At 44.6% G+C, this 25,640-nt stretch overlaps 1 long non-coding RNA gene across 1 annotated transcript in view; it reads right to left on the minus strand.

Moving 5' to 3' along the window:
* Nucleotides 1-6,208: 6,208 nt before the first annotated feature.
* The window catches only part of LOC123575843, a 102,157-nt gene continuing 82,725 nt past the window's right edge, over nucleotides 6,209-25,640 (minus strand). The window contains exons 3-4 of the long non-coding RNA XR_006701032.1: nucleotides 17,629-18,554; nucleotides 6,209-9,024 (exon numbers count right to left, since the gene is read on the minus strand). This is a non-coding gene — a long non-coding RNA (uncharacterized LOC123575843). The remainder of the gene's footprint in view (nucleotides 9,025-17,628; nucleotides 18,555-25,640) is intronic.

A 25,640-nucleotide genomic window follows, 5' to 3' on the forward strand; every position in this document is an offset into this window, starting at 1 on the left:
GTGGCCTTTATTTTTTGAAAGGAAAGTGATACCTTTCTATTCGAGGATTCATAAGCCATTATCTCCATTTCCAGAGTAATTACTCCTTCCCTGTTGTTGTCAAACAATTCATATATATATATAGGCATCCTTTCTCTGCTTCGTATTATTCATTTAACAATATTTATTGAGCACCTACTATTTATCAAGCTCTTTTTCCAGACATGAAGGTAGAGGCATGAGCAAAAGCAAAGTCCCTTATTTTCACAGAACATATATTCTAGTTGGCATCCAGAAGAAGAAAGAAGAAACAAACAACAACAAAAGAAGTAAACGTTTATGATTAGGGAGAAAAATAATTCAGAAGTATGGACATACAAAGTTCCCCGAGTAAGAGGGAGTTGCTACCTCATAGAGGGTACTCAAGGAAGACCTCGCTGAAATTGTGACAGCTGGAGGGCATCTGAAGGAAGTGTGGAAGTCGACCCTACGTGTATCTGGGGAAAGAACCTCCTGGGCAGAGGCAAGAGCAAGTGCGAAGGCCCTGACACAAGAGCTGCTTGTATGTTTCCGAAAAAGGAAGGAGTGAAGAGAAGAGGATAGAATGTGGCGTCGTAGATGTGTATGCAAACACAGTACCTTCTATAGACTGTGAATTCTAAACATCAAGGACATGTCTGGTTCATCTTTAGACCCTCCCTAGCTCTTCCTGCAGCTACTGGCACGTAAGAGTGTTTTAATAAATGTTAGTTGTGGTTATAAATGAATGCACAGTTTACTGGTGCTCTGTGTCGTGTCTAGCGCACTCCTTTAATTGTTAGGAAGTAAAGACGTTTAATTTAGCTTGCATTTCCTTTAATACTGAACTAGGTTTAATTCCTGAGGCAGTAGATATAGCTCTATTTAGATGATGAGTGGCTGGCTGGCTGGATGGCTGGTTGGATGGATAGATGGACCAACAGACTTAGATATACAGATGTCAGATTTGAGCAAAACCCTGGAACCTAGGCATGATGATACAACGGTGCACATGACCACGATCCAGTGAGCTTCTCAGTTTACCCTCGACCTGCCTATTTGCAATTTTATCCATCAAGTGATGCAGACTGAGGAGTGTGAATTGCCAACCTAAGGAGGTGAGATTATGCTTTGCTAAAAGCACCGCTATCTCAAGCTCAAGAATGTTGTGCTGTTGTCACAAATATAAGCCCAGTTCTGGGCATCTTTATCTCCCTGACCTTGAAAGGTTATCACTCTGACTCAGTAATTCTGACTTGTCTCCTGATTGTATCTCTTGTCTTTATTTTCTACCTTCCTGGATGATTTATAGGTAGCTTCAGCCTGTGTGTTCCAGCATAACACTAACAGGTAGGGCTCAGCTGACATAATCACGCATAGACCCACTCCCTCCACCCCCGCCATAAATGCATACGGATCATTGGGACCCACCAGATTCTTGGCCAAGGTTTCTTCCCTTGTTTCTTTTGTCTTGATGCTGGTCAAGCCTAAGGCCCTCCTTAACTAATATGGGACTAAATTAAGAGCCAAATGAATAAATGAATGAGCAAGCTGAGGTCCTGCCAGGTCTTGCAAGGAGAAAGTAGAGATGGTTAGAAATTGTTGAGACGAAGTTGAACAAGTTTTATGTTGGTTTTCACGTTTTTATTTCAATACTTCAAGAAGAAAACAGTTGGCTCTCTGTACATAAATAAAGTCACTTCCTTCTATGAAATTGGTGAACACATTTACCCGTGTAGTTATTATGACAGCTCGAAGGGCATTAATTGACATGTTGTGCTAAACTGTGAGTTCTAATAAGGACGTCAGAAATGAATACGGTACACTGTCCTTCAAAGATACTCTGGAAATAATTCATCGATTTCACATAGGATAAAATCCTAATCTATATCCTTCACCAAGCCTTCACTCGCACCATGCTGTGTATCATGGAAGCTCCTTACAAACCATGACTGGTGTCCAAATACAAGACTTAAGTAAGATTTCTCTGGACTTTGAGTGCTAGGGAAGGTGTGTGTCTTCTACCTAACTGGTCTGACATTTTGTCTGACAGTGAGAACTATACAAACTAGATGAACTGGATTCCATTTGGGTTTTCTTTTGTCTGTTTGCCTCTTGTTTGTTCACCTTGTCTTTTAAGAAGTTCAAAGCCTGAGCATTAAACTCTATTTCATTACCTCTCATCCCAGTGTCCTGGCATAATTACCCAGTCCCTGCTGACAGTACATGATTTCTGATCTTCATTTAGCTTTATTTCAGCTTTCCCATTTTTATAAGCTTTACACTCATGTTCAGGGAAGTTTGATGGCTCCATGAGAAACAGAAAAAATATGTATTTATGGTTAGGAAGCAAAGAGTTATGCGATGCATCACACTAAAAGTCATGGAGATTCCATGAGTCATGGAGACTGGAGTTCAAATACCAACTTTAACAATTACTCAGAGTGTGAACCTGATTGAGCAGATTGCTTAAATTTTCTGAACCTTAGTTTCTTCACCTGATAAATAGGGTGATGATAGTAAAATACTGTAAGGATTAAATAAGGTTGCACACAGAAAATGCTTAGAATCCGATCCAGCGCTTTGAAAATGTCCAATAAATGATATTCCCAGGTGAACAAATAGAAGCCATTGAGAAGCAACTCTGATTTACACAATGTATGAAAGTGTTTCTTGAATGTGGGAGAAGAGCTCAAATTTCACACTTTGTAACTACTTTATATGGCTTTAAATCCCAGCTCCATAAGCTACTATCTACAATCTCAGGTAACTTCTTTATGCCTAGTTTCCTAACATTAAATTAAAATAGAAACAATGTCCACCTCACAGGGTTATTTTAAGGAAGGAGCACAGTATGCATGCTTGAAAAAGTGTCCGGCATACACTAAGCACTCAATAAATACTACTACAAGTGTTACAACTGTAATAATTAAGAAGCAGCAGCAGCAGCAGCAGCAGCAGCAGTAATTAGTAGTAGCAGTAGCAGCTGACTCCTAGATTCAAACTAAAATTTCAGAAACATCTACTCCATTTTGACCCCAAGAAACACTGAAAACAATAAACATAGAAAACTGACTTGGCCTGGAAACACAGAGATATTTCTCCTGGGATTGTTTTCAGTTGCACATTGGGAGCTTTTCTGATAACAACATGAGAGACAAATATTTGTGTGGAAATCCACATGTAACCTAAGCCCAGAAAGGTGCACACTGCAATTCCTCTATGATAATGGAGATGCCTCTCTCTTCTATCTCTTCTAGAGCCAAGAACTAAGTGAACTGAAGAAGCCCAAAGCTCCTTATTATTGAATCCTTGCGTTCTCATTTCACTTTCCTCCTTGCGACATGTTTTCATATTGAGCCACCATTTCTTTTGATCCTCGGGGTGAGCCAAAAATGAGAGCTGGATGGGTGCAATTATTATCAATGATAAAGTGAGTAATACAATGAACTGACTCAGAGCACGCAACTGGTGACTGGCATGGCTTCAAAGCCAACTATCTCCTTTCCTCAAACTATGCACATTGCCCTAAGTCGGACATCCACACCCGAGCACTTTCGTCTGTAAGAAATCATTCCACAGGGATCACCGGCACATCTATAGAGAAGACTCCAGATGCTTTAGCCTCAGCTTCCACTCTCCTCCAGAAAGGTGCCTCACTCTGCACCTCTCAGAAAAGGGGCACTTTGGGGGAACAGGGTGCCTCCTTCCTTCTGTTCCTTGTGCATCTTGTTTCCGCACACAGCCCTGCCATCCCTAAGCTGTCCACTAAGCACCCACCACCAGCAATAAATGAGGTATATCATCACCCCGGGTACTTAAAATGGAAAACCGAATGAATTCAAAAACAGTTGACTCTAGGTAGGGCTGCTGAAAAACCCTTTAGAAGAAGTTGCCAAATCATTTTACTTTGTTGAAATCTCTTTTCTCTCTATTTAAACCCTTCTGAGTTCTAAGAGAAATGTAATTAAAACCATGACTTTCTCTGTTCTAATGAAGAGCTTCTGCTGTCTAAGAAAAGAGGAGAGCCTCCATAAGATGCCTGTGGCTATTCTAGCCCTTGGGAGGAGGGAAGGGCCTCTGGCGCCATCCAGACCCAGATTGTTTGGAAACTGACCACGCACGTAGGTTGGGATCTGGGCTGGTTATTAAGCTACTGTCTCTCAGTGCCACCCACCCTTCTGTTTCCTGGTTTATCATTCTGAGGCTTGACTCCACAGACAAAATCCTCCTTTGCCATCTGGCTTCCTGTGAGGATCTGCCAATAAAGGGCACGAAAGGGAGACTGCAAGCCTGGAGGAAGAAGAAGGGATTTGCTCCTTGCCACTTGCTTCCTGTGCCGCCAGTCACCTCAGCGATGTGCTCCTTGCCGCTTGCTTCCTGTGCCGCCAGTCACTCCTCAGCCCAGGAGCAGTAGCTGGTTCCGGATGCCTGTTTTCCATATTCCTGCACATCTGATCCAAGCTTCTGGGTTTTAATAACCCCACCTCTTTGCTCCGCCAGCCCTAAGGGTGGTGGATGGTTTCCGCAGTCGCTTCATCTTTCTTCAGTTACAGTCCTCCAAATGCCAGGTCAGCAGTTCAATTCCCTACGTTAAATGATCTCTGTTAAAATAACTAGTATGGTTGGCTCCTCTCTTCCTGGTGAGGCACTGCATTCTGCAATGCAGCCACAGATCAAATTGGTGAAATCTAGTACCTTCCATGATTTCACTGGGGGCGTCAGTAGGTGGTCCATGAATAAAGGACTCAGTAAACAACTTGGGGAAATGCTGGACTGAACAAAGATAGCTTCACTTAACTACAGGATTTCCCAGAGCTTTTGACAACCTAATAGATTTGTGAATCCCAAGGACAGAGTTACAGAATCAGGGAATGATGTAAGTGTATAAATCCCTTTCTGAGGATACAAAAATGTCCACTAAATGGTGGTCAAACAGAAAGAATGACTAATTTTGTTAAGGCAGAATCACCAGGTAGGAAGGGATAGGTACAGACTGACAAATATCTAACAACTGGCTTTCCAGGAAACTTGGGAGAGGAGGAAAGAAGCCCTGCCATGTAGCACTTGCTGATTTTTACGATGTGAATACTCCCACCATGCTGATTTCACGTTACCAACGTGCCATCCCTCAATGCAGACTTGGGAGGAGACACGCAATGGGCTTTCAGTGTAGCGTGCCAGGATCTGGGTAGGACCCAGTCCCAGATCTCTGAGCTTCTATACCCTGACCCCTGAGGGGAAAGACCGAGCCACTTAGAGGGGTGATTTGGAGTGAAGTCCGCAGCTGATCCTTGGTACCAGTCTGAAGTTTCAGAAAGTATGTAATCTGCTCTCTTTGTGATGCCATTTCCTCCTAGGAATCTCATTTCACCTTGTCCTTATGCTGAAATTCCTTCAACTTCTACCAAAGATATGCTCTTAAGAGGCAAATCAAGGAGGGGCACCTGGGCATCTGACTCTTGAGGTTGGCTCAAGTCATGGTCCCAGGGTCATAGGATCAAGCCCCACATCAGGCTCCACACTAACCATACAGCCTGCTTAAGATTCTCTCTCTCCCTCTGCCCTTCTCCCCTACTCCTGCTCTCTGAAAGAAAGAAAGAAAGAAAGAAAGAAAGAAAGAAAGAAAGAAAGAAAGAAAGAAAGAGATGGGGAGGGAGGGAAGAAGGGAGGGAGGAAGGGAGGAAGGGAGGGAGGGAGCGAGGAATTAACAACATAAACTTATCTACCCCACTGGGCCAAATGCCTGATGTCCTGGAGTCACATTTTGTTAGGAAGTGAAAAGGGAAGAAAACCTGAGGACAGTGCTTACTGGGACAGGCATCAGAAAGAAGAAAGTAGAAGGAAGGGAACTAACCTCTATCAGGTGTCTGCTTTTTGCGAGATAAGAGGTTCAGAGGTCCCTGAACTTGGAAGGAATAAAATTCACCTTTTTTTTTTTAACTATTCCTTAACTAATATCTAGCATTTTCTTCATTTCCAAATGTAGGCTGCAAACCCACAATATGGCTTTGTCCACAACAGAGGTCACAGATATTTTCTTTTTTAAATAATTTTATTTTTTTAACATTTATTTATTTTTGAGACAGACAGAGACAGAGTGTGAGCAAGGGCGAAGCAGAGAGAAAGAAGGAGACACAGAATCCAAAACAGGTTCCAGGCTCTGAGCTGTCAGCACAGAGCCTGACGCGGGGCTCGAACTTGTGAACCGTGAGATCATGACCTGAGCCGAAGTTGGACGCTCAACAGACTGAGCCACCCAGGCGCCCCGACAGATATTTTCATGTATTCGTTTGGCGGATACATTAAAATACTATTTATGTGTTTCACTACTAGTTATAGTACTTATAGATCGGCTTGATATTTTCATTTTTAACATTAACGAAGAAATACATATGGTATTCTATCACAAACTTGCTTTAAAAGTTTTTTGGTAACTGTAATTTAATTGGCTTCCTTTATAGTTCTATGTATTTCGTTTTACGAATTTAAAGTGATTGTCCTGAGAAGTCCGGTAGGGCTTTATGAGAGCACCAAAAGTATACACGATCACAAAAGGTCGCCAAAGTATTTTAAGTATGTTATTCCACTTAAACCCCAAAATGATGCAGACAGGTTTTCTTGTTCCCCTTCCACTGATGGGAATACCGAGTGTCAGAGAGGTTAAGTGACGATCCCAAGCTTATTCTGTCATTACCTGGCAGAACCGGCAACTGAACCTCGCAAAAATCAAGATGAAAAAAATAAAAACAAAAAATGTGCTGTACAGTTTCTATTTTTTAACATTTGACTAGTTCCATTTGAAAAATACAAACCAATAAGGAAAAGACAAATGTCCCAATAAAACTATTTGTGATTAAAAATGACACATCACGTTGTCCTTACCTATCTGACAATGGGCACTTAGCTTGTTTCCATGTCTAGACTATTGTAAATAATGGGGCAATGAACCTGGGGGTGCAGCTCTCTCTTCCAGATACTGATTTCATTGCCTTCAGATCATACCCAGAAGTGGGTCTGCTGGATCATAGGGTAGTTCAATTTTTAATTTTTTGAGGAACCCCCATATTGTTTTCCATAGTGGCTGCACCCATTTACATTCTGAATTCTGACTATTCTGAATTCTTCGCCAGACAGTTCACAGATCTCCATTTCTTAGGGTCTGTGTGTAGATCTTTATTAGTTTCCTTTGGTTGTGTCATGTTTGGTTGTCGTCATGATTCTTGATTCCTTGCGTTGGCCTCTGTGCACTTGAGTGAGCAGTCTCCTCGTCCAGCCCTTACAGGTTCACTTTGGCAGGGACAGTCCTTCACCATAGCTCAGCTTGGGGTCTTGGACAGGTCGGCTGGTAGTGTCTGTGTGAGGGCTGGGCTTGCTGTCAGGGTTTCTAGTTGGGTGAGGCCACTGCCTGTGCTCTGAGGTTAGCTGGGGGTTCCGCTGGCTGGGCTCCCCAGTCAGGTGGGGCCACCGGCTGGGCTCTGCAATCGCCTCTGGTCAGACGAGGTCACAGGCTGTGTTCCCTAGCAGAGTGGTGCCACAGCTGGACTATGTGTTTGGGAAGTCTACGGGCTGGGATCCACATCACTCCGGGTCAGGTGTGGTCTCAGGGTGTGCTCCCCAACTGGATGCTACTGTTGGCTGGACTCCACATTCAGGCAGAGCTAAAGGCAGGGCTTCACAGTTGGACGCCCCGTCCAACTAGCTGTGCTCTGCAATCAGGTGGGACGATAGACTGTGCCCTGAAGTTGGTGGGGGCCACAGGCCGGGCTTTGTGATCAGACAGACCCATATCCGCGCTCTGCTTTTGGGCAAGGTTGCTGTCTGGGTGCCCCGATCGAGAGGTGCCTCTAGCTAAGCCTGCTATTAGGTGGGATTAGAGACTTTGCTACATAACTGAGTGGTCACTGTCCGGGCTATCCACCCAGGAGAGGCCTCGGGCTGTGTTCAGCAATCAGGCAAGGCCATGGGCTAGGCTCTATTGTGAGGCAGAGCTGAAGGCTGGGCTCCGTGGCCAGGCGGTACTATAGGCCATGTTCACATGTGTGGCCAGAGGCTACGTTCATCAGCTGGGCAGGGCTGCTGGCTTGGCTCTCCACCCAAGTGGGATTATGGGATGAGCTCTGTGGCTACCCAGGTTCCCTGTGCAGCATTCCTGGTCGGTTGGGACTTGCGTCTATACTCAGTATTTGGGTGGGGTTAAGAATCTGGTTCCTTGCCCAAGTAGGACTGTAGAGCGGATTCCTTAGATGGTCAGGCTCATTGACTGGGGACCCAAGTCAGGCAGAACTGTCCAGCAAGTTCCCTGACCAGACGGGGGCACCAGCTCAGCTCTGTAGATGGGCAGAGGCACTAGATGCGATCTCTGTTCAGGTGCCGTGGCAAGCAGGAATGCAGTCTGCCAACATCTGGGCATTGGTTGCTGTAAGTCCCAGCCTCCTCCTCCATCACTATCTGATCCCCGGTGGTCAAGATTCCCCCAGTGATCCTGCAGAATCTCCCAGGGATCCCCATGAGGCGAGATCCAAGTGGGCCTCTCCAGAAGTGTCCCACAATGCTGGGGTGGCTGGATGTCCACTGGGGGTCTCGTTCCCACAAAAGCTATTGGCCTGGAGAGGCCCTCTTGGTATGTGGCTGTGCTGTCCTGGGGGACGGGCAATGCAGTCAGAGTGCAGACGCTCCTCTTGTCCTCCGAATGCAGTCATTCCCATTCCCAGTCTCTGAGATCCGGGGGGTTCTGGGATTTGCACAATGGTGTCTCGCCTATGGATGATGGCTACGGAGGCTTCTCATGGAAGGGACAAAGGTCAGGAATGACCTATGTTGCCATCTTGATGGTGTCGCTCCTCTACAGGAAACTAAAAATCTTCCATCATGATACTGCAGCGCATCCTTCCCTGATTTATAACTTCCCGGAGATGAGGCTGTTCAGACAGTCCGACGCATTTATTCAACAAATGAATATGCACCGTGTTGGCTCGTCAATATTCTGTAACTTGCCTGTGTTAGCTGGTTATTTTCCTCATCATCCTTAAAAGAAATATCAAGAGATTGAGGCTCAGATTATTCTTCTGTGGTTTGATAAATTTTTCCAAGGAGTTACATTCAAACATGTTTGCTGCTTAACACGTTACGACATATAGTTTGCACACAAACACATGAGCGCACGTATATACGATCACGTGGAAATGCTTCATGTGGCCTCATTTCAATCATTCGAGGTATCAAGCATTATGTTACAGACAGGAAATATCCACATTGGACTCTTGGTTGTGAGACTGACATTCACTGAGTAAAAATGAATTTGGGTTTTACTAAATAAAAAAAATTGCTTTATAAAGAACCATAGTTAGGATACGCTTAACCAAGACCACAAACTATTTACCACTTAAATTAGGGTTTCAAAATGACCAGAACTGTGACAGAGAAAATCCCACAGGAAGAGGTCATGCCTGGAGGCTTTTTGTTTTTGTTTTATTGGATTTTAAAGGGACATTTTTGGGGCGCCTGGGTGGCGCAGTCGGTTAAGCGTCCGACTTCAGCCAGGTCACGATCTCGCGGTCCGTGAGTTCGAGCCCCGCGTCAGGCTCTGGGCTGATGGCTCAGAGCCTGGAGCCTGTTTCCGATTCTGTGTCTCCCTCTCTCTCTGCCCCTCCCCCGTTCATGCTCTGTCTCTCTCTGTCCCAAAAATAAATAAATGTTGAAAAAAAAATTAAAAAAAAAATAAAATAAAATAAAGGGACATTTTTAAAGAGATTTAAAATACAGATTTTAGAAACGATGCGGTTACTGACGCTGACAAGGTCCAGAGTTTTCCACAGGTGCGGTGGCTGGAAAGCTGAGTAAGGACTGTAAGCTGCAACAGAGGAAATGACAATCGGAAGATCTCCAGAAAGCCAGAGGATAAGGTGTTTGAGGTTTTGCACAGAGGGTTGCTGATGTTACACATAATATTTGGGGTTAGAAGAACCAGCTCGTGGCTCCAGCTCTGCCTTTTGGCTGCTTAACCCTTTTTCTCAGCTATAAGACAGCAACAGCGGTGGTAATGACGGTGATGTCTGACAATGAAGTTGATGATACTGGCGGTGACGGCAAGGGCGATGAGTCACTCACCTACTTACAGCCCCAGGATTTACTAAAGATCATTTATGTGAGTGCATTTGAAAACTATAAAGCTCGATATAAATGTAAGGTATTGCTTTCATAGCTTGAGAAGAAGTGACTTCTGGGTCACAGTATCAGCCAGGATTCAACCAGAGAAACAGAACCAGTGGGAAATATACACTAAGAGATTTACTGCAAGAAATCACCTCATGAAATTATGGGGAACAGCCAGGAACATCCACAGATGGGGCCAGAGGAGAGGCAGGCGGCACCCTCAGGCATGAGCTGAAGAAGCCTACAGGCAGAATTTCTTCTTCTGGAAAGACTCAGTTCTGCTGTTAAGGCTGTTCCGCTGGTTGAACCAGGCCCGTCCAGGTTACTTGAGTAAAGCTCCAGAACCGTTTCTCAGTGAACAGGAACAAAACTGCCCCTTACCTAGCTAGCTCACTGATAGTGCACATGAGTTGGTCACCTCCCCTGAGGCTGTGAGTGATTATAATTGGTGTGATTACACTACAGTTCCTTAAAAATAGTCCTTATTTAAACACGGTTTTAAAATGCGTCACTACCTCCAGTCCGTCATCCAAGTGGACGCCTTCCCAGGATCCTGGAACTAGGTTCCGTTCCCTTGCTTTCCCCTTGGGGTTCAGAGCAGAACAACTGTGTTGAGGTCTCAGGGTTTCCTGAACCGCTTCAGCTTCTTAATACTGACATTTAAACCAAACACCTTCAGTACATGGCTGAGCCGTCTCCTTCATGAAGGAGAAAAATACCCAACACATAGCATGAGCTTCACATAAACGAAGATTTGAAAGATTCACATCGCAGGTGAACAATTTCCAAAATAAAGATTTCTTCTGCACGTAATAATGGTGCTTTGGAATTTTGTCAAAATTGTATCTTACCAGGATGTTCTCTGGGCCAAGAAAAGTAACTGCAAATTCACCACAGCAGAGTGAGACAAATTCAGCGATTCAGCCTAAGAAAATACGTTTTTCAGAGGGTGGCACCTGGGAGGATCCTGGGTTCAGCGGTAGTTAGAGTCAGGCATTAACAGCCCTTTACAGGCAGAGCTAAAATAATGCTACAGCCGATGATAGAGACAGCTTGGTGAATTCTCGAGAAGGCCAGTCTCCCCAAATAGAACTTCATTAACCTGCCCAATTTCCACTGGGTCAGATCACATCACCTATTTTCTACTCATCCACTCCCAGCCAGCCAACCTACTGAATATCATGAAATGTTTAAATATCTCCCTTGCTTGTGTCCTATAATTTAACTCCATCTTTCCTCTCTCTCTCTCCTTTCCTTATATACCTCATCCCCAATGAAAGAGCAGTTGGTCCTAAATATTTTAATCAACAACAGTCTTTGGATGCCGACTAGGTGCCAGGTCCTTTAATAACAGGCTGAGATTACAGCCTATATGAAAGGTCAAATAGAGCTGAGCAGGGGGTGGGAAAGCTTCGTGGAGATGATGACACTCGAATTCCTCCTTGAAGATGAGGAGGTGCCTTCCACACATAGCTGATGTTCAATGCGTATTTACTGCGTGTCCTAAACTGGGGAAGTACTTCGTGTGTTTTGGGAAAGCAGCATAATTACCGTCACTTAGAGCGACTTGTTTTTAGGTCACGTCTAGTATGGAGTGACACCGACGGTCACTAGAGTCCACGAAAGACCTCACAGTGTGGATGTAGGTAAAAGCATGTAGGTAAAAGTGGATGAGGAGCGTTGTCCAGGCCAAGCAGCAAACAGCAACCAAGAGGAAGCAGAGCACCAAAGAGCATGGTCAACTGGCAAGCAGTGCTGAACATCTTAGGAGTCCCGTTCCCTTGAAGATCAGGAGTAAAAATTCAGCAAAGCTTTCAGCCCTTTCGAAACCGTGCAATGTACCTGTGATTCAACTGAGCTGATATTTCCCATTCCTGTGGTTTTTCTCAGACCTTCCAACAGCCTGGTAATCCCAGAGTAGACATATCCATATCATTTTATGGAAGCCAGCCTCCAGGAAACAATCCTTAAGAAGAGACACAGTGTTTTATGGATATTTTGTGTCCCCTGAGTACTAAGCCCAGAGATGGAAACATAACACACTCAATACATGCTACTTAATTGATGAACTTTTTGGCCAATACTTTGCTGCTGGGATTTAACACCATATCTGACTTCCAAGGAAATGGTCACTTGGAAACATTACCTAGCCAAATGAAGATAACCAGATATTAAATTCAATGCATAGAATTAGGATGTAGAAGAGTTAGGTTTTGATTTTAGATAATTTGCTCTTTTCCAAAAAGTGCCCTAGTGATAAAACCAAAATTCTACCTCCCAAGTCGGATTTAAATCCAACCACTAATTAAATTGATTTTCTTTATTCTTACCCCCATTTATTCGTTGGTTCCTAGCACTAAGGAGTCATGATTTAGAGATGAGCAGAGGCCATTAAGCTGATGCAAAGTCACGAAGGTTAAAGAACATTTTGGAACTACGACAGGAGCAAATCTCTTCGGAGAAGTGGAAGGCAGATGAGGTGAGTAGATACCATCAAATAAAGAATCTGCTGTGAAGCTCAGAACATGACCAGCATGAAAACAGTTAAAACATTTTTTTTCCACAGTACTTAACCTTGTACCTTAATAAAGTTCAGAAATATTAGAAAATCATTTTAGTTGCAATAGGGTCTAAATAAGGGTGTCACAAAAATTTCCCCCAGAAAAACTTAGGGAGCTATATTAGTTCGCTGGGGCCGCCATAACATAATACTGCACACTGGGTGACTTAAATGTATTTTCTTACAGTTCTGGAGACTAGAAGTCCAAGATCAAGGTATTGGCAGGTTTGGTTTCTCATGAGGCCTTCCTCCTTGATTTGCAGGTAGCCACCTTCTCACTGTCTTCACATGGCTTCTTCCTGTGAATTCATTGCCCCTGGTGTCTCTTTATTTTCTTACAAGGACACTAGTACCATAAAGTCATGCCCTTCTCGGGACAGCCTGTATCTGGTGACTGAGAGAGGGAGGTGTAAAGGCCCAGCCATTTCAGGCCAACACGGGGTATTTGTGAGTAGCACTCAATCCAGAGCATCCAGCCTGCCATGTTGGCTGAGGCTTGTCAGGCCTGCAAATCATGCAAAGCAGCTTCAATTCTCAGTCAGCGTAATCCTGCCCTCCGCGGTGTTGATCTTTAATAAATATCTTGCTCTCCAAACTCCATCTCCACTTCTCAAGGACCCAACCTACCACAAGCAGCTTTCAAAGCTCTGCAAGAAAATACGCTTAAATAGCAATTTTATGTCCAGCCAAATTGTCACTCAAACATGAAGTCTGAGTATTGAATCATGCAAGATTCATAGAGTTACCTCCTCATGTCCCCTTTCTGGGGAAGAAAAATTACTAGAAAATATGCTTGAGGAGACAAAAAAAAAAAAAAAAAAAAAAGGCCAAGAAAATGGAAACCATGAAAACAGTAGGTCCAAAGCCACAAGCACATTAAAGAGGAAAACCAGACCAGAGATACAACTGTGCAACAGGCCGTGAAAAGTAAAAGGTCCCAACCAGAACATTAAGCTAGAGTATCAGGAGAAAACTCTTGACAAAAAGGTAGATTCATATTCGACAGGTAATGCGATCAAGTGAGAAAAATCTTTGTAAAGTGGTGATGGGATTTTGTTTCAATAAGAAAAAGGAAAGAAAATTAGAAACTTTAGACACAACATCTGTGTGACTAAAATACATACATAAAGCCCATTTAAAGTGTCATTGTTTTGAGAAGCTGAAGTAAGTGACAAGAAGTTCTTATTTTAACACTTTGAAAGCTTATTTTGAAAAGCCCAAATGTACACAACACAGGATTCATGTCATTTCCTCCTCCCAGAAGGCCACTCTGCTTGATCTTGGGGTGAATAATATGTAATCATAACATTGCTAATGACCCGTAGAGATGCTTGAATTTTCAATTCAATCTACGGGCAAAGCAAGGAAGGCTTCAGCATATTTATAAAATAGAATGAAAAAGTAATAAGCCTTGACGATATTTAACGATGTAGTTGGGAGATCATGAGAATTGCAAGGAGGAAAAGTGAAAGGAAGTTCAGGGCTTCTAATTTCATCTTCTATCTCTCAGAACGGTGAGTCCAATTTGTGTGAATTTGATGGATCAAGATGAAGCACTTGAAGTATACTTTTAAAAATTATTCACGTGCCCACAGAAGAACCCACCCAATAACAAAAGAGTGCGATGAGAGGAGGGAAGGTGGCGGGGAGGGGGGCAGTGACACAGGTCTTTTTTTCTTTTTGATCATGCAGAACAGACAGTCTGCAGCTAATGTTTAAAATTAATCATTGGAGAAATAAAAGTGTCACATTCTATTGAGAATTTTGAAGATAACTGTTGGAAGAATCAAAAGCAAGAAGAACCTACCTGCGGACGTGAGTCAGAGGAACGCAGGGACGGGTTAAGGAACGGGTGCTTTTCTTTTTTTTTTTTTTTTTTTTTTTAATTTTTTTTTTTCAACGTTTATTTATTTTTGGGACAGAGAGAGACAGAGCATGAACGGGGGAGGGGCAGAGAGAGAGGGAGACACAGAATCGGAAACAGGCTCCAGGCTCCGAGCCATCGGCCCAGAGCCCGACGCGGGGCTCGAACTCACGGACCGCGAGATCGTGACCTGGCTGAAGTCGGACGCTTAACCGACTGCGCCACCCAGGCGCCCCGGAACGGGTGCTTTTCACTGTATGCCTCTCTGCACAGTTTGAATTTGACTCTCCACATGCAGAAATATTTCACCTGGCTTCTGCTCTCCCTCTGCCCCCTCCGTCAGCCCCTCCCTATTCATGACTGTCTACCTGAACTCTGAGGTTTCCTTCACCTTCGAAACACAGTTTCCTCTTTACGTCTGCCTGTTCCACACAGCAGAACCCTCGGACTCAGGAATAAGGTGGCTCAGCCCTCCATCGTTCCGTTTTCTGGGCACTGGCCTCTGCCTGATGGGAGGGGGACAGGTGGTAAAGTCTTATCTCCCCAGCTGGCTTGACTAACTTCCTCTGTGTACCTAGAAATTCCAGCAGCATTGAACATGCACGGGTCAATGCAGACTTTTTGAGTGCCCTGAGCCACTCACTAGCCACGTGACCTTAAGCAGACCACTTTACCTCCCGCGGTCTCCATTTTCTCATCTGTGAAATGAATGCATCTAAGGCCCAAATTCTGAAAGTCAACCAGGGTTTGGAGTCTCCAAGGTTTGGAGTCTCCAACCAAGGCTGGGATTCTAGAAGGCTGCCTGGCCCAGCTCCACATCCTAACAGCCCCCAAGCTCGTGGTCCAGCAGTGCAGCCCTGGAAATCCAGGAAGGAAACCATCCCGCTTCCTCCACCCCTGGCAGGTCCGGGATTCTTCCTAAATCTGACCCAAAACACATAATGACGCCTCTGGCCAGTTGTCTCCTGATCCTCACCTCATGTCCAGATTTTCTCTTTACCTGCTTCCTAGGACTCTGTTCCCCAGGCTGTCCGTCCTTCCCCGGCCACTATGTAACAAGACGCGGGTGCCAATGCGCTTTTGTCCCATGCCATGGGCCAGTAACAGGGTCACCCCTAAATTAAATTTAAATTAAATTAAATTAAATTAAATTAAAGGTATTTTTCAAGCCATGAGAACTGTAATAAAACACCCATCGAAAGAAACCCACAAGTGATGTGCTCAATGCATAATCTGTATTATCTTTAAAGGTCAAAAATCAGTCCTCGGTGAGGAAAGGAATGATCCGTGTGGAACTAAATCTCTACCAGCCAATGAGGACCGGGAAAAGGGGGCTGGCATGCCATCAAGGAGTAATTTGGCCCAGAGAGCTCATTGCCCTGGCAAATGAGAATTAGAGTCTAATTATCCCATTGGCAGGTTTTAGAAATTTTAAAAATAATACTCTCTACAACTGTCACAGTGTCAAAACAATTATTTGCCTGCTTGAGCAGGTGTCAGGCATTGTAAAGTGTATACGTCCTTGTAAAATTAAATGAGAAACTTTCAGAAATTGGTGTAAGCTGGGGCCCCTAATTATAGCATATACAGATACCTGAAGTCAGGGAGTGAAGAGAGAAGAACTCTGATTTTCCTTTCGCTTCTTCTTTTCCCTAAGGCACTGAATTCTAAGCACACACACAGTAAAGGTAGAATGTGCCACTTGAACTTCAGGGAGGGATTCCGAGCCCTTTTGCCTATCATTCTTGCCTTGGAGCCGCCGTCGGTCCTTAAACATGTATCCATTTGGTCTGCACGGTCTGTAGGCTTCACCTGCATGGTCTCCCTTGGTCCCCTCCACGGCAGCCCTGCACGTTTCGCCAGGCAGCGACTTTGGCCCGGTTTACAGACGCAAAGCGGAGTGGTGTTTCAAGTCTCCCAATTCCAAGACACCCGTTCTTTCTCCCACGCGACTCCCTGTGCGACTGCCTTTCTTCCTGGCCCAGTAAGTGAACCTTCGCTCGAGCTACCTCAGGCCTCACCCTCCCATTGCTGTTTCTTGGCCTCTGAGACTCTTAGACAGATGGGCAGGAAACAAAACGGGCGCCACCACCGGCACGACGCCCCTTGAGCTAGTCACAAATAACAGACGCTGAATTACTGGTGAGTGATTGGTTGACTGAAATAATAACACCAGGAGGGGTAACCCCCACCCCCCCACACTGAAGGAGCAGTCAACTCAACCAGGGTTCATTAGTAGTCGACGACAGACGAGGCATGTGTGCATTCAGGTATGTTGCATTCGGGTATGTTGCATTCAGGTATGTTGAAATAAAGCAAGATTTCTGCCCTAGGGACTCTGGCGCTCGAAAAGACAGGAACGGTACTTTCTAAATATAATGGCGGCTCTCGCGAAGGTACGACACGCTAAAATGTCAAAGGGGAGAGGGAAATATTCACAGCTTGTTGCCAAGGGACTCCTCCTCTTCTCCATGGCTATCGAGTACCCCCCACGTTTGCGACAACCTTCGCAATTCTACAAGAACAGAAGTGACCCCCGCCCTGGGTCGCCACAACCCTCAGAGGCATCTTTAGGTTCCAAAGGCAAGGAGTGTGGATCGATCACAGATTAGTGGGAGCAGGGGGCACCCTACCAGAGCCTCTTCACCCGGCGGTACCGTTATCCCCCAGCCACCGGGAGTGTCGGCTGTCAGTGAGCTCCAGCTGGCCCCTCGCGTCAGAAAATTGCCCTTGGCAGATGAGAGCCTCCTGGCCCGAGGAGCCATGTCATCACCCCCAGGGACGGCCCACAACAGATGACTCAGAAGGGTCCAGTCGGCTTCTTGGCCTCAAGGTGGGGACCGCTCAGTGGTGTGGTTTATGCTCCAGACTCCCCCGTGGATCAGGCCAAGGCTGAGTTTCCTGAGACCACAAACTTATTCGCCCTTCCCTTTTCCCGCCTGCCCCCCCCCCCCCCGCCTCCTCCAGGCTTCTCCTAATAGCCTCCCTTTCATAAATCCCAGGTATCCAAGTCACGGTCTCGGGTCCTGCTTCTTAGATCGAAGACACTTACCTGCTCTTTTGGAGCCCCATTTCTTCACCTGTGAAACCCTGGCAATTCATCACAAGTGGTGGCGAAAACTGGGGAGGTGATGTCACGCAAGCACCTTGCAAATTCCTGGGCTCCGTAAATCACAACAAGGATTTTTCCTCTTTAGTCACATTTAAGAGAATCTCGGGTCTCTGGGATAACAGGACAAAGAGGCCCCGGGCAGCATCGGCTGGCCACAGGGACTGACGAACCAGAAGTAACCAGAAGTTTGTAAATGTGGGAGAAGCCGGACCACCCAGAGTACCGGGGACCGGTCAGGACTTGCGCCACCAAAGCGCATTTTGTCCCCAGTTCACCACAACGGGGATGGAGGGGTGGGCAGGGAACCATCGAGGACCTGGCATGGGGGGAACAGGTGGCAGGGGCGGCAGGGTGCCCCTGGAGGAGTCTCAATTCAGCACGTTTGCAGGTTAGCTGTGCCGCTCACCTTTGAAGCAGAAGGGCAAATGGATTGCGCGCCGGATGAAACGGCTTTCTCTGAAATATTGCTTCCTGACTCCACCGTTTCATCTGCCCCGGCTGCGGCCTCCCTCCGCCTTCTCCTTTCAGCCTGGCTTCCCACCATCGCTGCGGGGCGAGCCCGAGCCGAGGGGGGCACCTGGCTTTTGTGGCAGCGCTTCGAAGCTGGAGGCCAGGTGTGTTTCTAGGATTTAATTAAGCTGGAAATGAAATCCAGCCCCGGAGTGGCTCGTCGCCTTTATTATCACATTTCTTACCGCTTGTCAGGCCACGGCGGCACTGGGTCTTGAAAAGGAACGGGCGGGGCTGCTTCCCAGGCACGGGCTCGGTGAATCCATTTCACGCGGCATTTCGGGGACCTTCTTCCCTTTCGGCAGGATGGCAAAAAAATCCCAGCATTCCCGGAGCCTCCTGGGGGAAAGAATTACCTTTAAAGGAACAAAAGGAAAACGCGGTTTGAAATCACACCTTATTTCAAATATATTGTCTTATTATACTATAATATAATATGGGCCAGCCATAAAAATGTAGGAGATACAAAAACATAGAGAATTAAAAATCACACGTAACCTTGCCAGCTAGGTAGATATAGCCACCGTGAATATCATGGTCTCCTTCCTGCCAAGTGCTGGTGCGTGTTCAGGGCTTAGTGTGGAGGCAGTGAGAGACAGAAAGGAGTCCTTTCTTGAGGATGGGAAGAATCTGATCACACAGGGGTTGCGATTCACTGTATTATCCCTTTTTATTATTTAGGTATATAGTCACTAACGTTAATTCATACAGGACACGAATTCACTGAGACGAGAGCCCCCCCCCCCCTCCTTTTGCAAGCAAACTAGAACCAAGGAAAACAAACAAGAAAACACAAGACTTCAAAGAATGTCCGTGCTCAGTAATGCCACAGACTATCGCACTGCAGTCATGTTTTCTGCGCCTAATAAAATATTCTGTGGTCGCTCAGATTAATCAAATGAGATGAGGGGATTTGCACACTGCTGAGCACTGAGAAAGGGGCTTAACGGTCTCCCAAAGTAATAGCATTTGACATCCGGAGCTGTTAGACTGCATCGGTAGAGGGTATTCACTCCGTGGCCTGATTTGCGTTCGGCGGGTGGCAGTCCCCTTGGCGTCCCCTTAGTGTGGCGAGGGCTGGCAGCTACAGGGCACTGACCTTTCTCACTCTGGAGCTGTGATTGCTTTCACACTGATCACACAGAAACACTTAGAAAATCTCAGACTGTTAACTCCATCTCACATCGGCAATGCTGGCACTTTATGATTATCATCCAGCTGAAAACTCACTAAGAGGGGGAAGCCGCGCCGAATTAATGACTTCCGAGGTAGCGATGTAGTCAGTTTCCACGCAACTAGTAAGCACCACTTGGGCCCAGGGCAAAGTCACAAAATCACGGACTGTCGAGAAAAAAATGGAACTTCAAGAACTTCTCATCCAGCACCCTCATTTTACGAGTAAAGGAAAGCAGGTACCAAAGAGGAGGAGGGATTTTTTTTTTTTTTTTTTTTTTTTGCAAGGTCACAGAGCTAGCAGGGAGTAGTGGCTTTCCACCTGCATGTTAGTAGCATCAGATCGTAAATGGAATACTGCGTGTATAACTACAACATGCATGAAACATCTAAGAAAGCAGCACCATGACTGAAACAGGTTGGCATCCAAAGCTTTGCCCTTCCTTTGCCATCTCAGCTATGAGATATCTTGGAAAGCCCTGAATCTCCAGGAAGCATAAATTAAAACCACCTTCCCTTAGCATTCTGGCTCCAGGAACATTTCTTGCACCTCCAAATATTCTTTATATAAACAAATAATCTGTGTTAGACTGATAAATTATTTACATTGTAAAAGTGTGATCTCATAGTCTCATTTGCAAAAGGAAGGCATTAATGATATCTGCAACAGCAAGGGAAATATCCATCAGAAGTTGAACAGTGAAAATGAGTAGACACTGTAATAACCACTCCCAGCATCAATGCTAGCCATGGTCCACTGTAGATGCTGTGTGGTTTTGGAGGAACTAGCCTCAGCCCCAGCCCCAACCCCAGGAACGGTTCGGGATTGGCCTTAAACCAATTAGCTGTGGGTAACCACTGAACTGGTAAACGTCAATAGTTGACTCAGATCCACTGAGTAAGAACAAACACTGACTTTGACTTGGGCAAAGCAAACAAAGTTTACAAATTGAAGGATACAAAAGGAGGTCAAGGTGGTAAAAACAAACGGGTGGTTGCCAGAGGAGAGGGTGGTGGGGGTGGGTGAAATAGATGAAGGGAATTAAGAAGTACCAATTTCCAGTTATAAAATAAATAAGTCATGGAGATGAAAAGTACAGCAGAGGAAATACAGTCAATAATGTGGTAAAAACATTGTATGGAGACAGATGGTAACTATACTTATTGGGCTGAGCATTACATAACGTATAGAATTGTTGAATCACTGTGTTGTACACCTGAAATTAATATAACGTTGTATGTCAACCACGCTCCAATAAAAAAAAATTAAACAATACAGCAGAGAGGTCGACAATATTCTCCAAAGAACTTGTAAGCTTCCAGGTTACAATAATTCTAAACAATAGCCCCAGAGTTACAGATCATAAATTTGAGAGTAAGGTCGCATCAGACATCTAGACAGCCAACTTCCCCCTCCATAAATAAGACTGGAACTGTTCTACAGTTCACCTAGTCTGAAGAAGTTTTGGGACTTCTTCATCTGGATCAGTTACACACCATCACTTTCAAGATTATATAACCGAAGGGTATGACCCAGAGCAATGCACTCGGACGCAAATATAACTCTGTTAGTAATTCTCAGTCTTCCCAGGCTAACGTAACCCCATCTGCTGGATGTCTGAACCAAGGACTAGCAAATCAAAACGGGGCTCAGTAACCCTATCCTTAGGAGTCAGGACTACTTATGAGTCAGGCCTACTTCCCATTAAACCAGTTATATTCTTGCAGTGTAATTATACCTCATGGCCGGAGTGATCGGTTCAATGATAGACATGTGCCCTAACTGGTCCAATTAGAGGAATGTTCTCCTGAAGAACATTTTGCTTGACAGTTGAGGTACAGAGAGTCTTTCCCAGGGATATTATCCAACAAGGATTAGTTGTCTCTTATCCTGTCTGCCTTCCTAGAGCCACAAAGGGATTCACCTACTCGGTGCCATGGCCTGTGTCAGGCAGTGGGCTAAACAGAATGTCTGCTCTCTAGGAAGTCACCTCTTACCAAATATTGACAGCAGCAGTGAAGTTAGAGGGGTCGGCAAGTTATTTTTCAATACCTCAAAAGGTCCAAGAGAAAAAAATAATCACATCTTTAACCAGAATAAGACTTAACTGTGTGTGGGGCTCTGATTACTTGTGAATGGGGTAACACTGGTTATTCCAAAATGATAAATTCTGAAAGTTAGAAATGGAAAAATGTGGTGAGCACAGCATAATATACAGAACTGTCGATTCACTATGCTGCATACCTTCTGAAACTAATGTAACATTATACATCAAGGACCAATAGATAATAAATAGATAGATGATAGAGATATACATATGTATACATCTATATATATATATATATACATATATATTCTTTAAATATTGAAAAAAAGAAATGGAAAAATAAATTTAAAGCTAATTAATTGTGTTTTTATAGTAGGAAATCCTCCAATAGAGAGAGATTTTGTAGTAAAAAAAAAAGGATAAGGAGAAAGAGGGGGAGGAGGAGGAAGGAAGGGAGGGAGGGAGGGAGGGAGGAGGGAAGGAAGGAAGGAAGGAAGGAAGGAAGGAAAGGAGCGAGGGAGGAAGGAAGGAGGGAGGGAAGGAAGGAGGGAGGGAAGGAAGGAAGGAAGGAAGGAAGGAAGGAAGGAAGGAAGGGAGGGAGGGATGGAGGAAGGAAGGAAGGAAGGAAGGAAGGAAGGAAGGAAGGAAGGAAGGAAGGAAGGAGGGAAGGAAGGAAGGGAGGGAGGGAGGGGGGAAGGAAGGAAGGAAGGAAGGAGGGAAGGAAGGAAGGAAGGAAGGGAGGGAGGGAGGGAGAAAGGGAGGGAGGGAGGGAGGGAGAAAGGAAGGAAGGAAGGAATTACATGGGACAGGGTGGTACATCAACCTATAAATCAATCACTTGTACACTTGCTCAGGTGTCCTAAACTTCATTCTTCTGAATTACTTCATTCTCACCTCTCCTGACTTGCAAGAAAAGCCACCTTGAAAATACCCAGAAACGAGATGCTAATAAAGATGAATAAATAGCTTCTTTTTCCCTCTACTTCACAACACAAGAACAACATCATTTGAAATATATATACTGAGCTCTCGGAGGAGGTGCTGCATTAGTTTCCTGGAGCTGCCATAATAAATTATCCCAAACTGGGTGACTTAAAACAACAGAAGTTTCTTCTCACGCTTCAGGAAGCCTGAAGTCTGAAATCAAGGTGTCAGTGGGGCTCACCTGCAGTGAAGGCTCTCGTGGGGAATCCTTCAGGGCCCTCCAGCTCCTGGTGGCTCCTAGAGTTCCTTGGCCTGTGGCAGCCTAACCCCAATCTCTCTATGTGTCCTCACACGGCCTTCTCTGTGTATCTCTCTGTGTCAAATCTCCCTGCCTTTTCTCTTGTAAGAATACTTGTAAGACATAATCACTCTAATTCCAGGATGGTTTCATCTGAAGGTCTTTAACTCAATTCCATCTTCAAAGATCCTTTTTCAGATAAGGTCACACCACAAGTACCAGGGCTTTGGACTTGGATATACCTTTTTAAGGGACACTACTCAAGGTACCAGGTTGGTGAACGCATACTCCTGATGCTCTGACGTCCATATTTCTGACTGCATGAGGAAATCATCACCCAAACCAACACCAGCCCCTCAAAAGCAGTACAACTGAAACTAAACTCATTCTTCTTCCTCCCCCAATGTGTTTAGCTCCCTGAATCTCATTGAGTCGGTTGCTATGCTCCATTTTACACGTTCGATTTCTCTCGCATCCACTTCCTTCACATCCTACAGCCACCATTGCAGGTGTTGGAATCCGTTCCATGCACCAACGTAAAGTTGGCCTCCCTGACTTTGGCTTCACCATCCCCTGCCCCTACTCCAACTTCCTCACCGCTGAGGATTAATTTCCTAAAATAACAATCTGTTCAAAACCCAACAGTGGCTTTCCCCATTTATCGCTTCTCAAACATCACAGGTGCTACAAGGAGCATTTAAGTTGCTCAGATGCCACCCCACTGCAAGAAACACTCTGTAATCCCCCCAAGTAGAAGTTTCCTCTTCCCTGAATTCCCATAGTTGCTCCTCTTCACCTGATGTTATTTTAAGAGTTGGTCATTTGGGGCAGCAATCTACAGTTCTCTCCATCAGAGACTCACCTTTGCATCCCTAGCAATGGCCACATATCGAGGCATTTGTTGGCCACTTCCTGGATTTATCTCCATCCCTGCTGCTCTGAGAACTAATGTTCACTCTTGGATTGGGCCCTGGCATGATTCTGCCTTCTCCACCCCACCATAGTTGACCAGACATGGACAAAGTTGGGAGAATCAGATGTTCTTCCTTGGACTAAAAATTGAGGCTGAGACATTACAGTTCCTCCAGGAATTGCTTATTTAAACAAAAGAGGAATTTCTTTTCATTCAGGTTCACACCAGTGTGGTCAGTGGACCTGTCTGTCACCGGTCCACCACAAAATGAGTACAGAAATTGAGAGTACGCATTTAAAAACTTTTGTATGAAGTTGACAGTCATTGGATATCTTTGACTTTAATAACTTAAAATGTAAGGACTGTGTATTTTGCATTTATTTTCATTTTCTAATACTTGATCCTTAATGACCTTGTTGAAATAAGTTGACTCACAAAAACTTACCAAAAAGTCAGTGTTTCCATGTACCCTGTGTCCTGTGTCCCCCAATTATAGCATCTTATTTAACCATAGTACATTGTCCAAACCAGGAAATCAACTCTACTGTTTCATTTGTATTATATTCTACAAATACCCACATTTGACACATTAGGATGTTTAAAAAACAAAACAAAACTGGCTATTCACCACAGATAATTTGGAGGCAGCTTGTTTACATAACCTTTTACAAAAATAATTAAAGGTAGCAACAGAAAATGCCAAAAAGAGTGGAAATGCCACAGGCTTGAAACCAACCGATTTGATCAAGCCCCCACCTACCCCCAGTGTAGCTGTGGAAAAATTCCATACCTAGAAAGGGGGTTAATAATTACCAACTAGAATACGGAGATAGTAGATATTCTGTATCACAGAACTACAAGGATCAGAGGCATTTTTAAAATATTTTCAAACATAAGCCAGTGTTGTTTCTACACTACTAAAATTATATTTATGTCCAACTTATGTGTGCATCGTATTAATTCATAGATTGTGTCCCAATGTAGCACAATGATTAAGAACCCTTTATTTTACAAGTTCTAGATAATTTTCAAACCCCTTCCACATGCATTATAAACCTCTTTCATTTTTATAAAGGTGGTTTTCCCAGTTTTACCCACGAAGCTTAGGAATGTGGAGAGGCCTGTGCTGAGTCAAACAGCCAGGATGAGAGCCGAGGGAGGAACTCAGGCCCTCCTTCCCAGAACAAGCTACTTTTCACTCCACCCCTGATGCCCTCTCAACCCTTCGGTAACCCGACAACCCGAGGGAAGAAAAAGATAATTTGTGCACATCTTACAAGTTACATTGCTAACTTCAAGAGCTAGTTACAAAAAAATACTCAGTGTTTTATGAGAGTCGGCCTTTGTCACATATGCTTTCTTTTCATTTATATGTAACTGTGTCCTTTCTTTCCCTTTCCCAAAAGTGGCACCATAGAGGTTGCTAAGCAATTGTCCCTGACAGGGTCTCAGCGCCTGTCAATAAAATGGAATATTCTCCCATTCTCTCTTCCATTTTAGTGCTGAGGAGGGTGTCAATCAAAGAACATCAGTAAATGCTGGCTTTTGAGAGAAGGCAGAGAGGCCCTGACAGGCAGGGAATAAAAGATGACTATTTTTAAACTAACTAACAAGTCCTTTCTTAAAGTAAGGCAGTTGAGTAAGAGGCAGACAAGTTTCACTACTCCACTTTTCTGGGAGGGGAAAGGGCTTCTTCAGGTCAGGCCACCATCTTGATTTGAGAGGGATGTCTTGTTTGTCTAGAGAGCAATTTTCAAAAAACCAAGTGCCACCTCCCTTTGTAAGTAAATCAAAGAGAAAATACCACCCAACACCTGCGTATCTGAAAATAACATTTTTGACAAAGGCTCAGAGATTCAGAAGATTCTCAAAAGCTTGGCCATAAAATTTAACTAAAGAAGACCTTCAGAGAGCAGAGAATTGAAATGTGGTGTGAGTGTAATTAAATGGGATCCAATGTGTCAATCTATATTTGTACGCAATATATTTATATATGCAAGTCATTGTGTATATTCCTCCATAATGGCTACCATCTAGGCACACGCCATCACACTATACAAAGACAAATACACAGAGATTAAGATAA

Source organism: Leopardus geoffroyi, chromosome C2, assembly GCF_018350155.1.
Source record: "Leopardus geoffroyi isolate Oge1 chromosome C2, O.geoffroyi_Oge1_pat1.0, whole genome shotgun sequence".
In the NCBI taxonomy this organism is placed as follows: Eukaryota; Metazoa; Chordata; class Mammalia; order Carnivora; family Felidae; genus Leopardus; species Leopardus geoffroyi.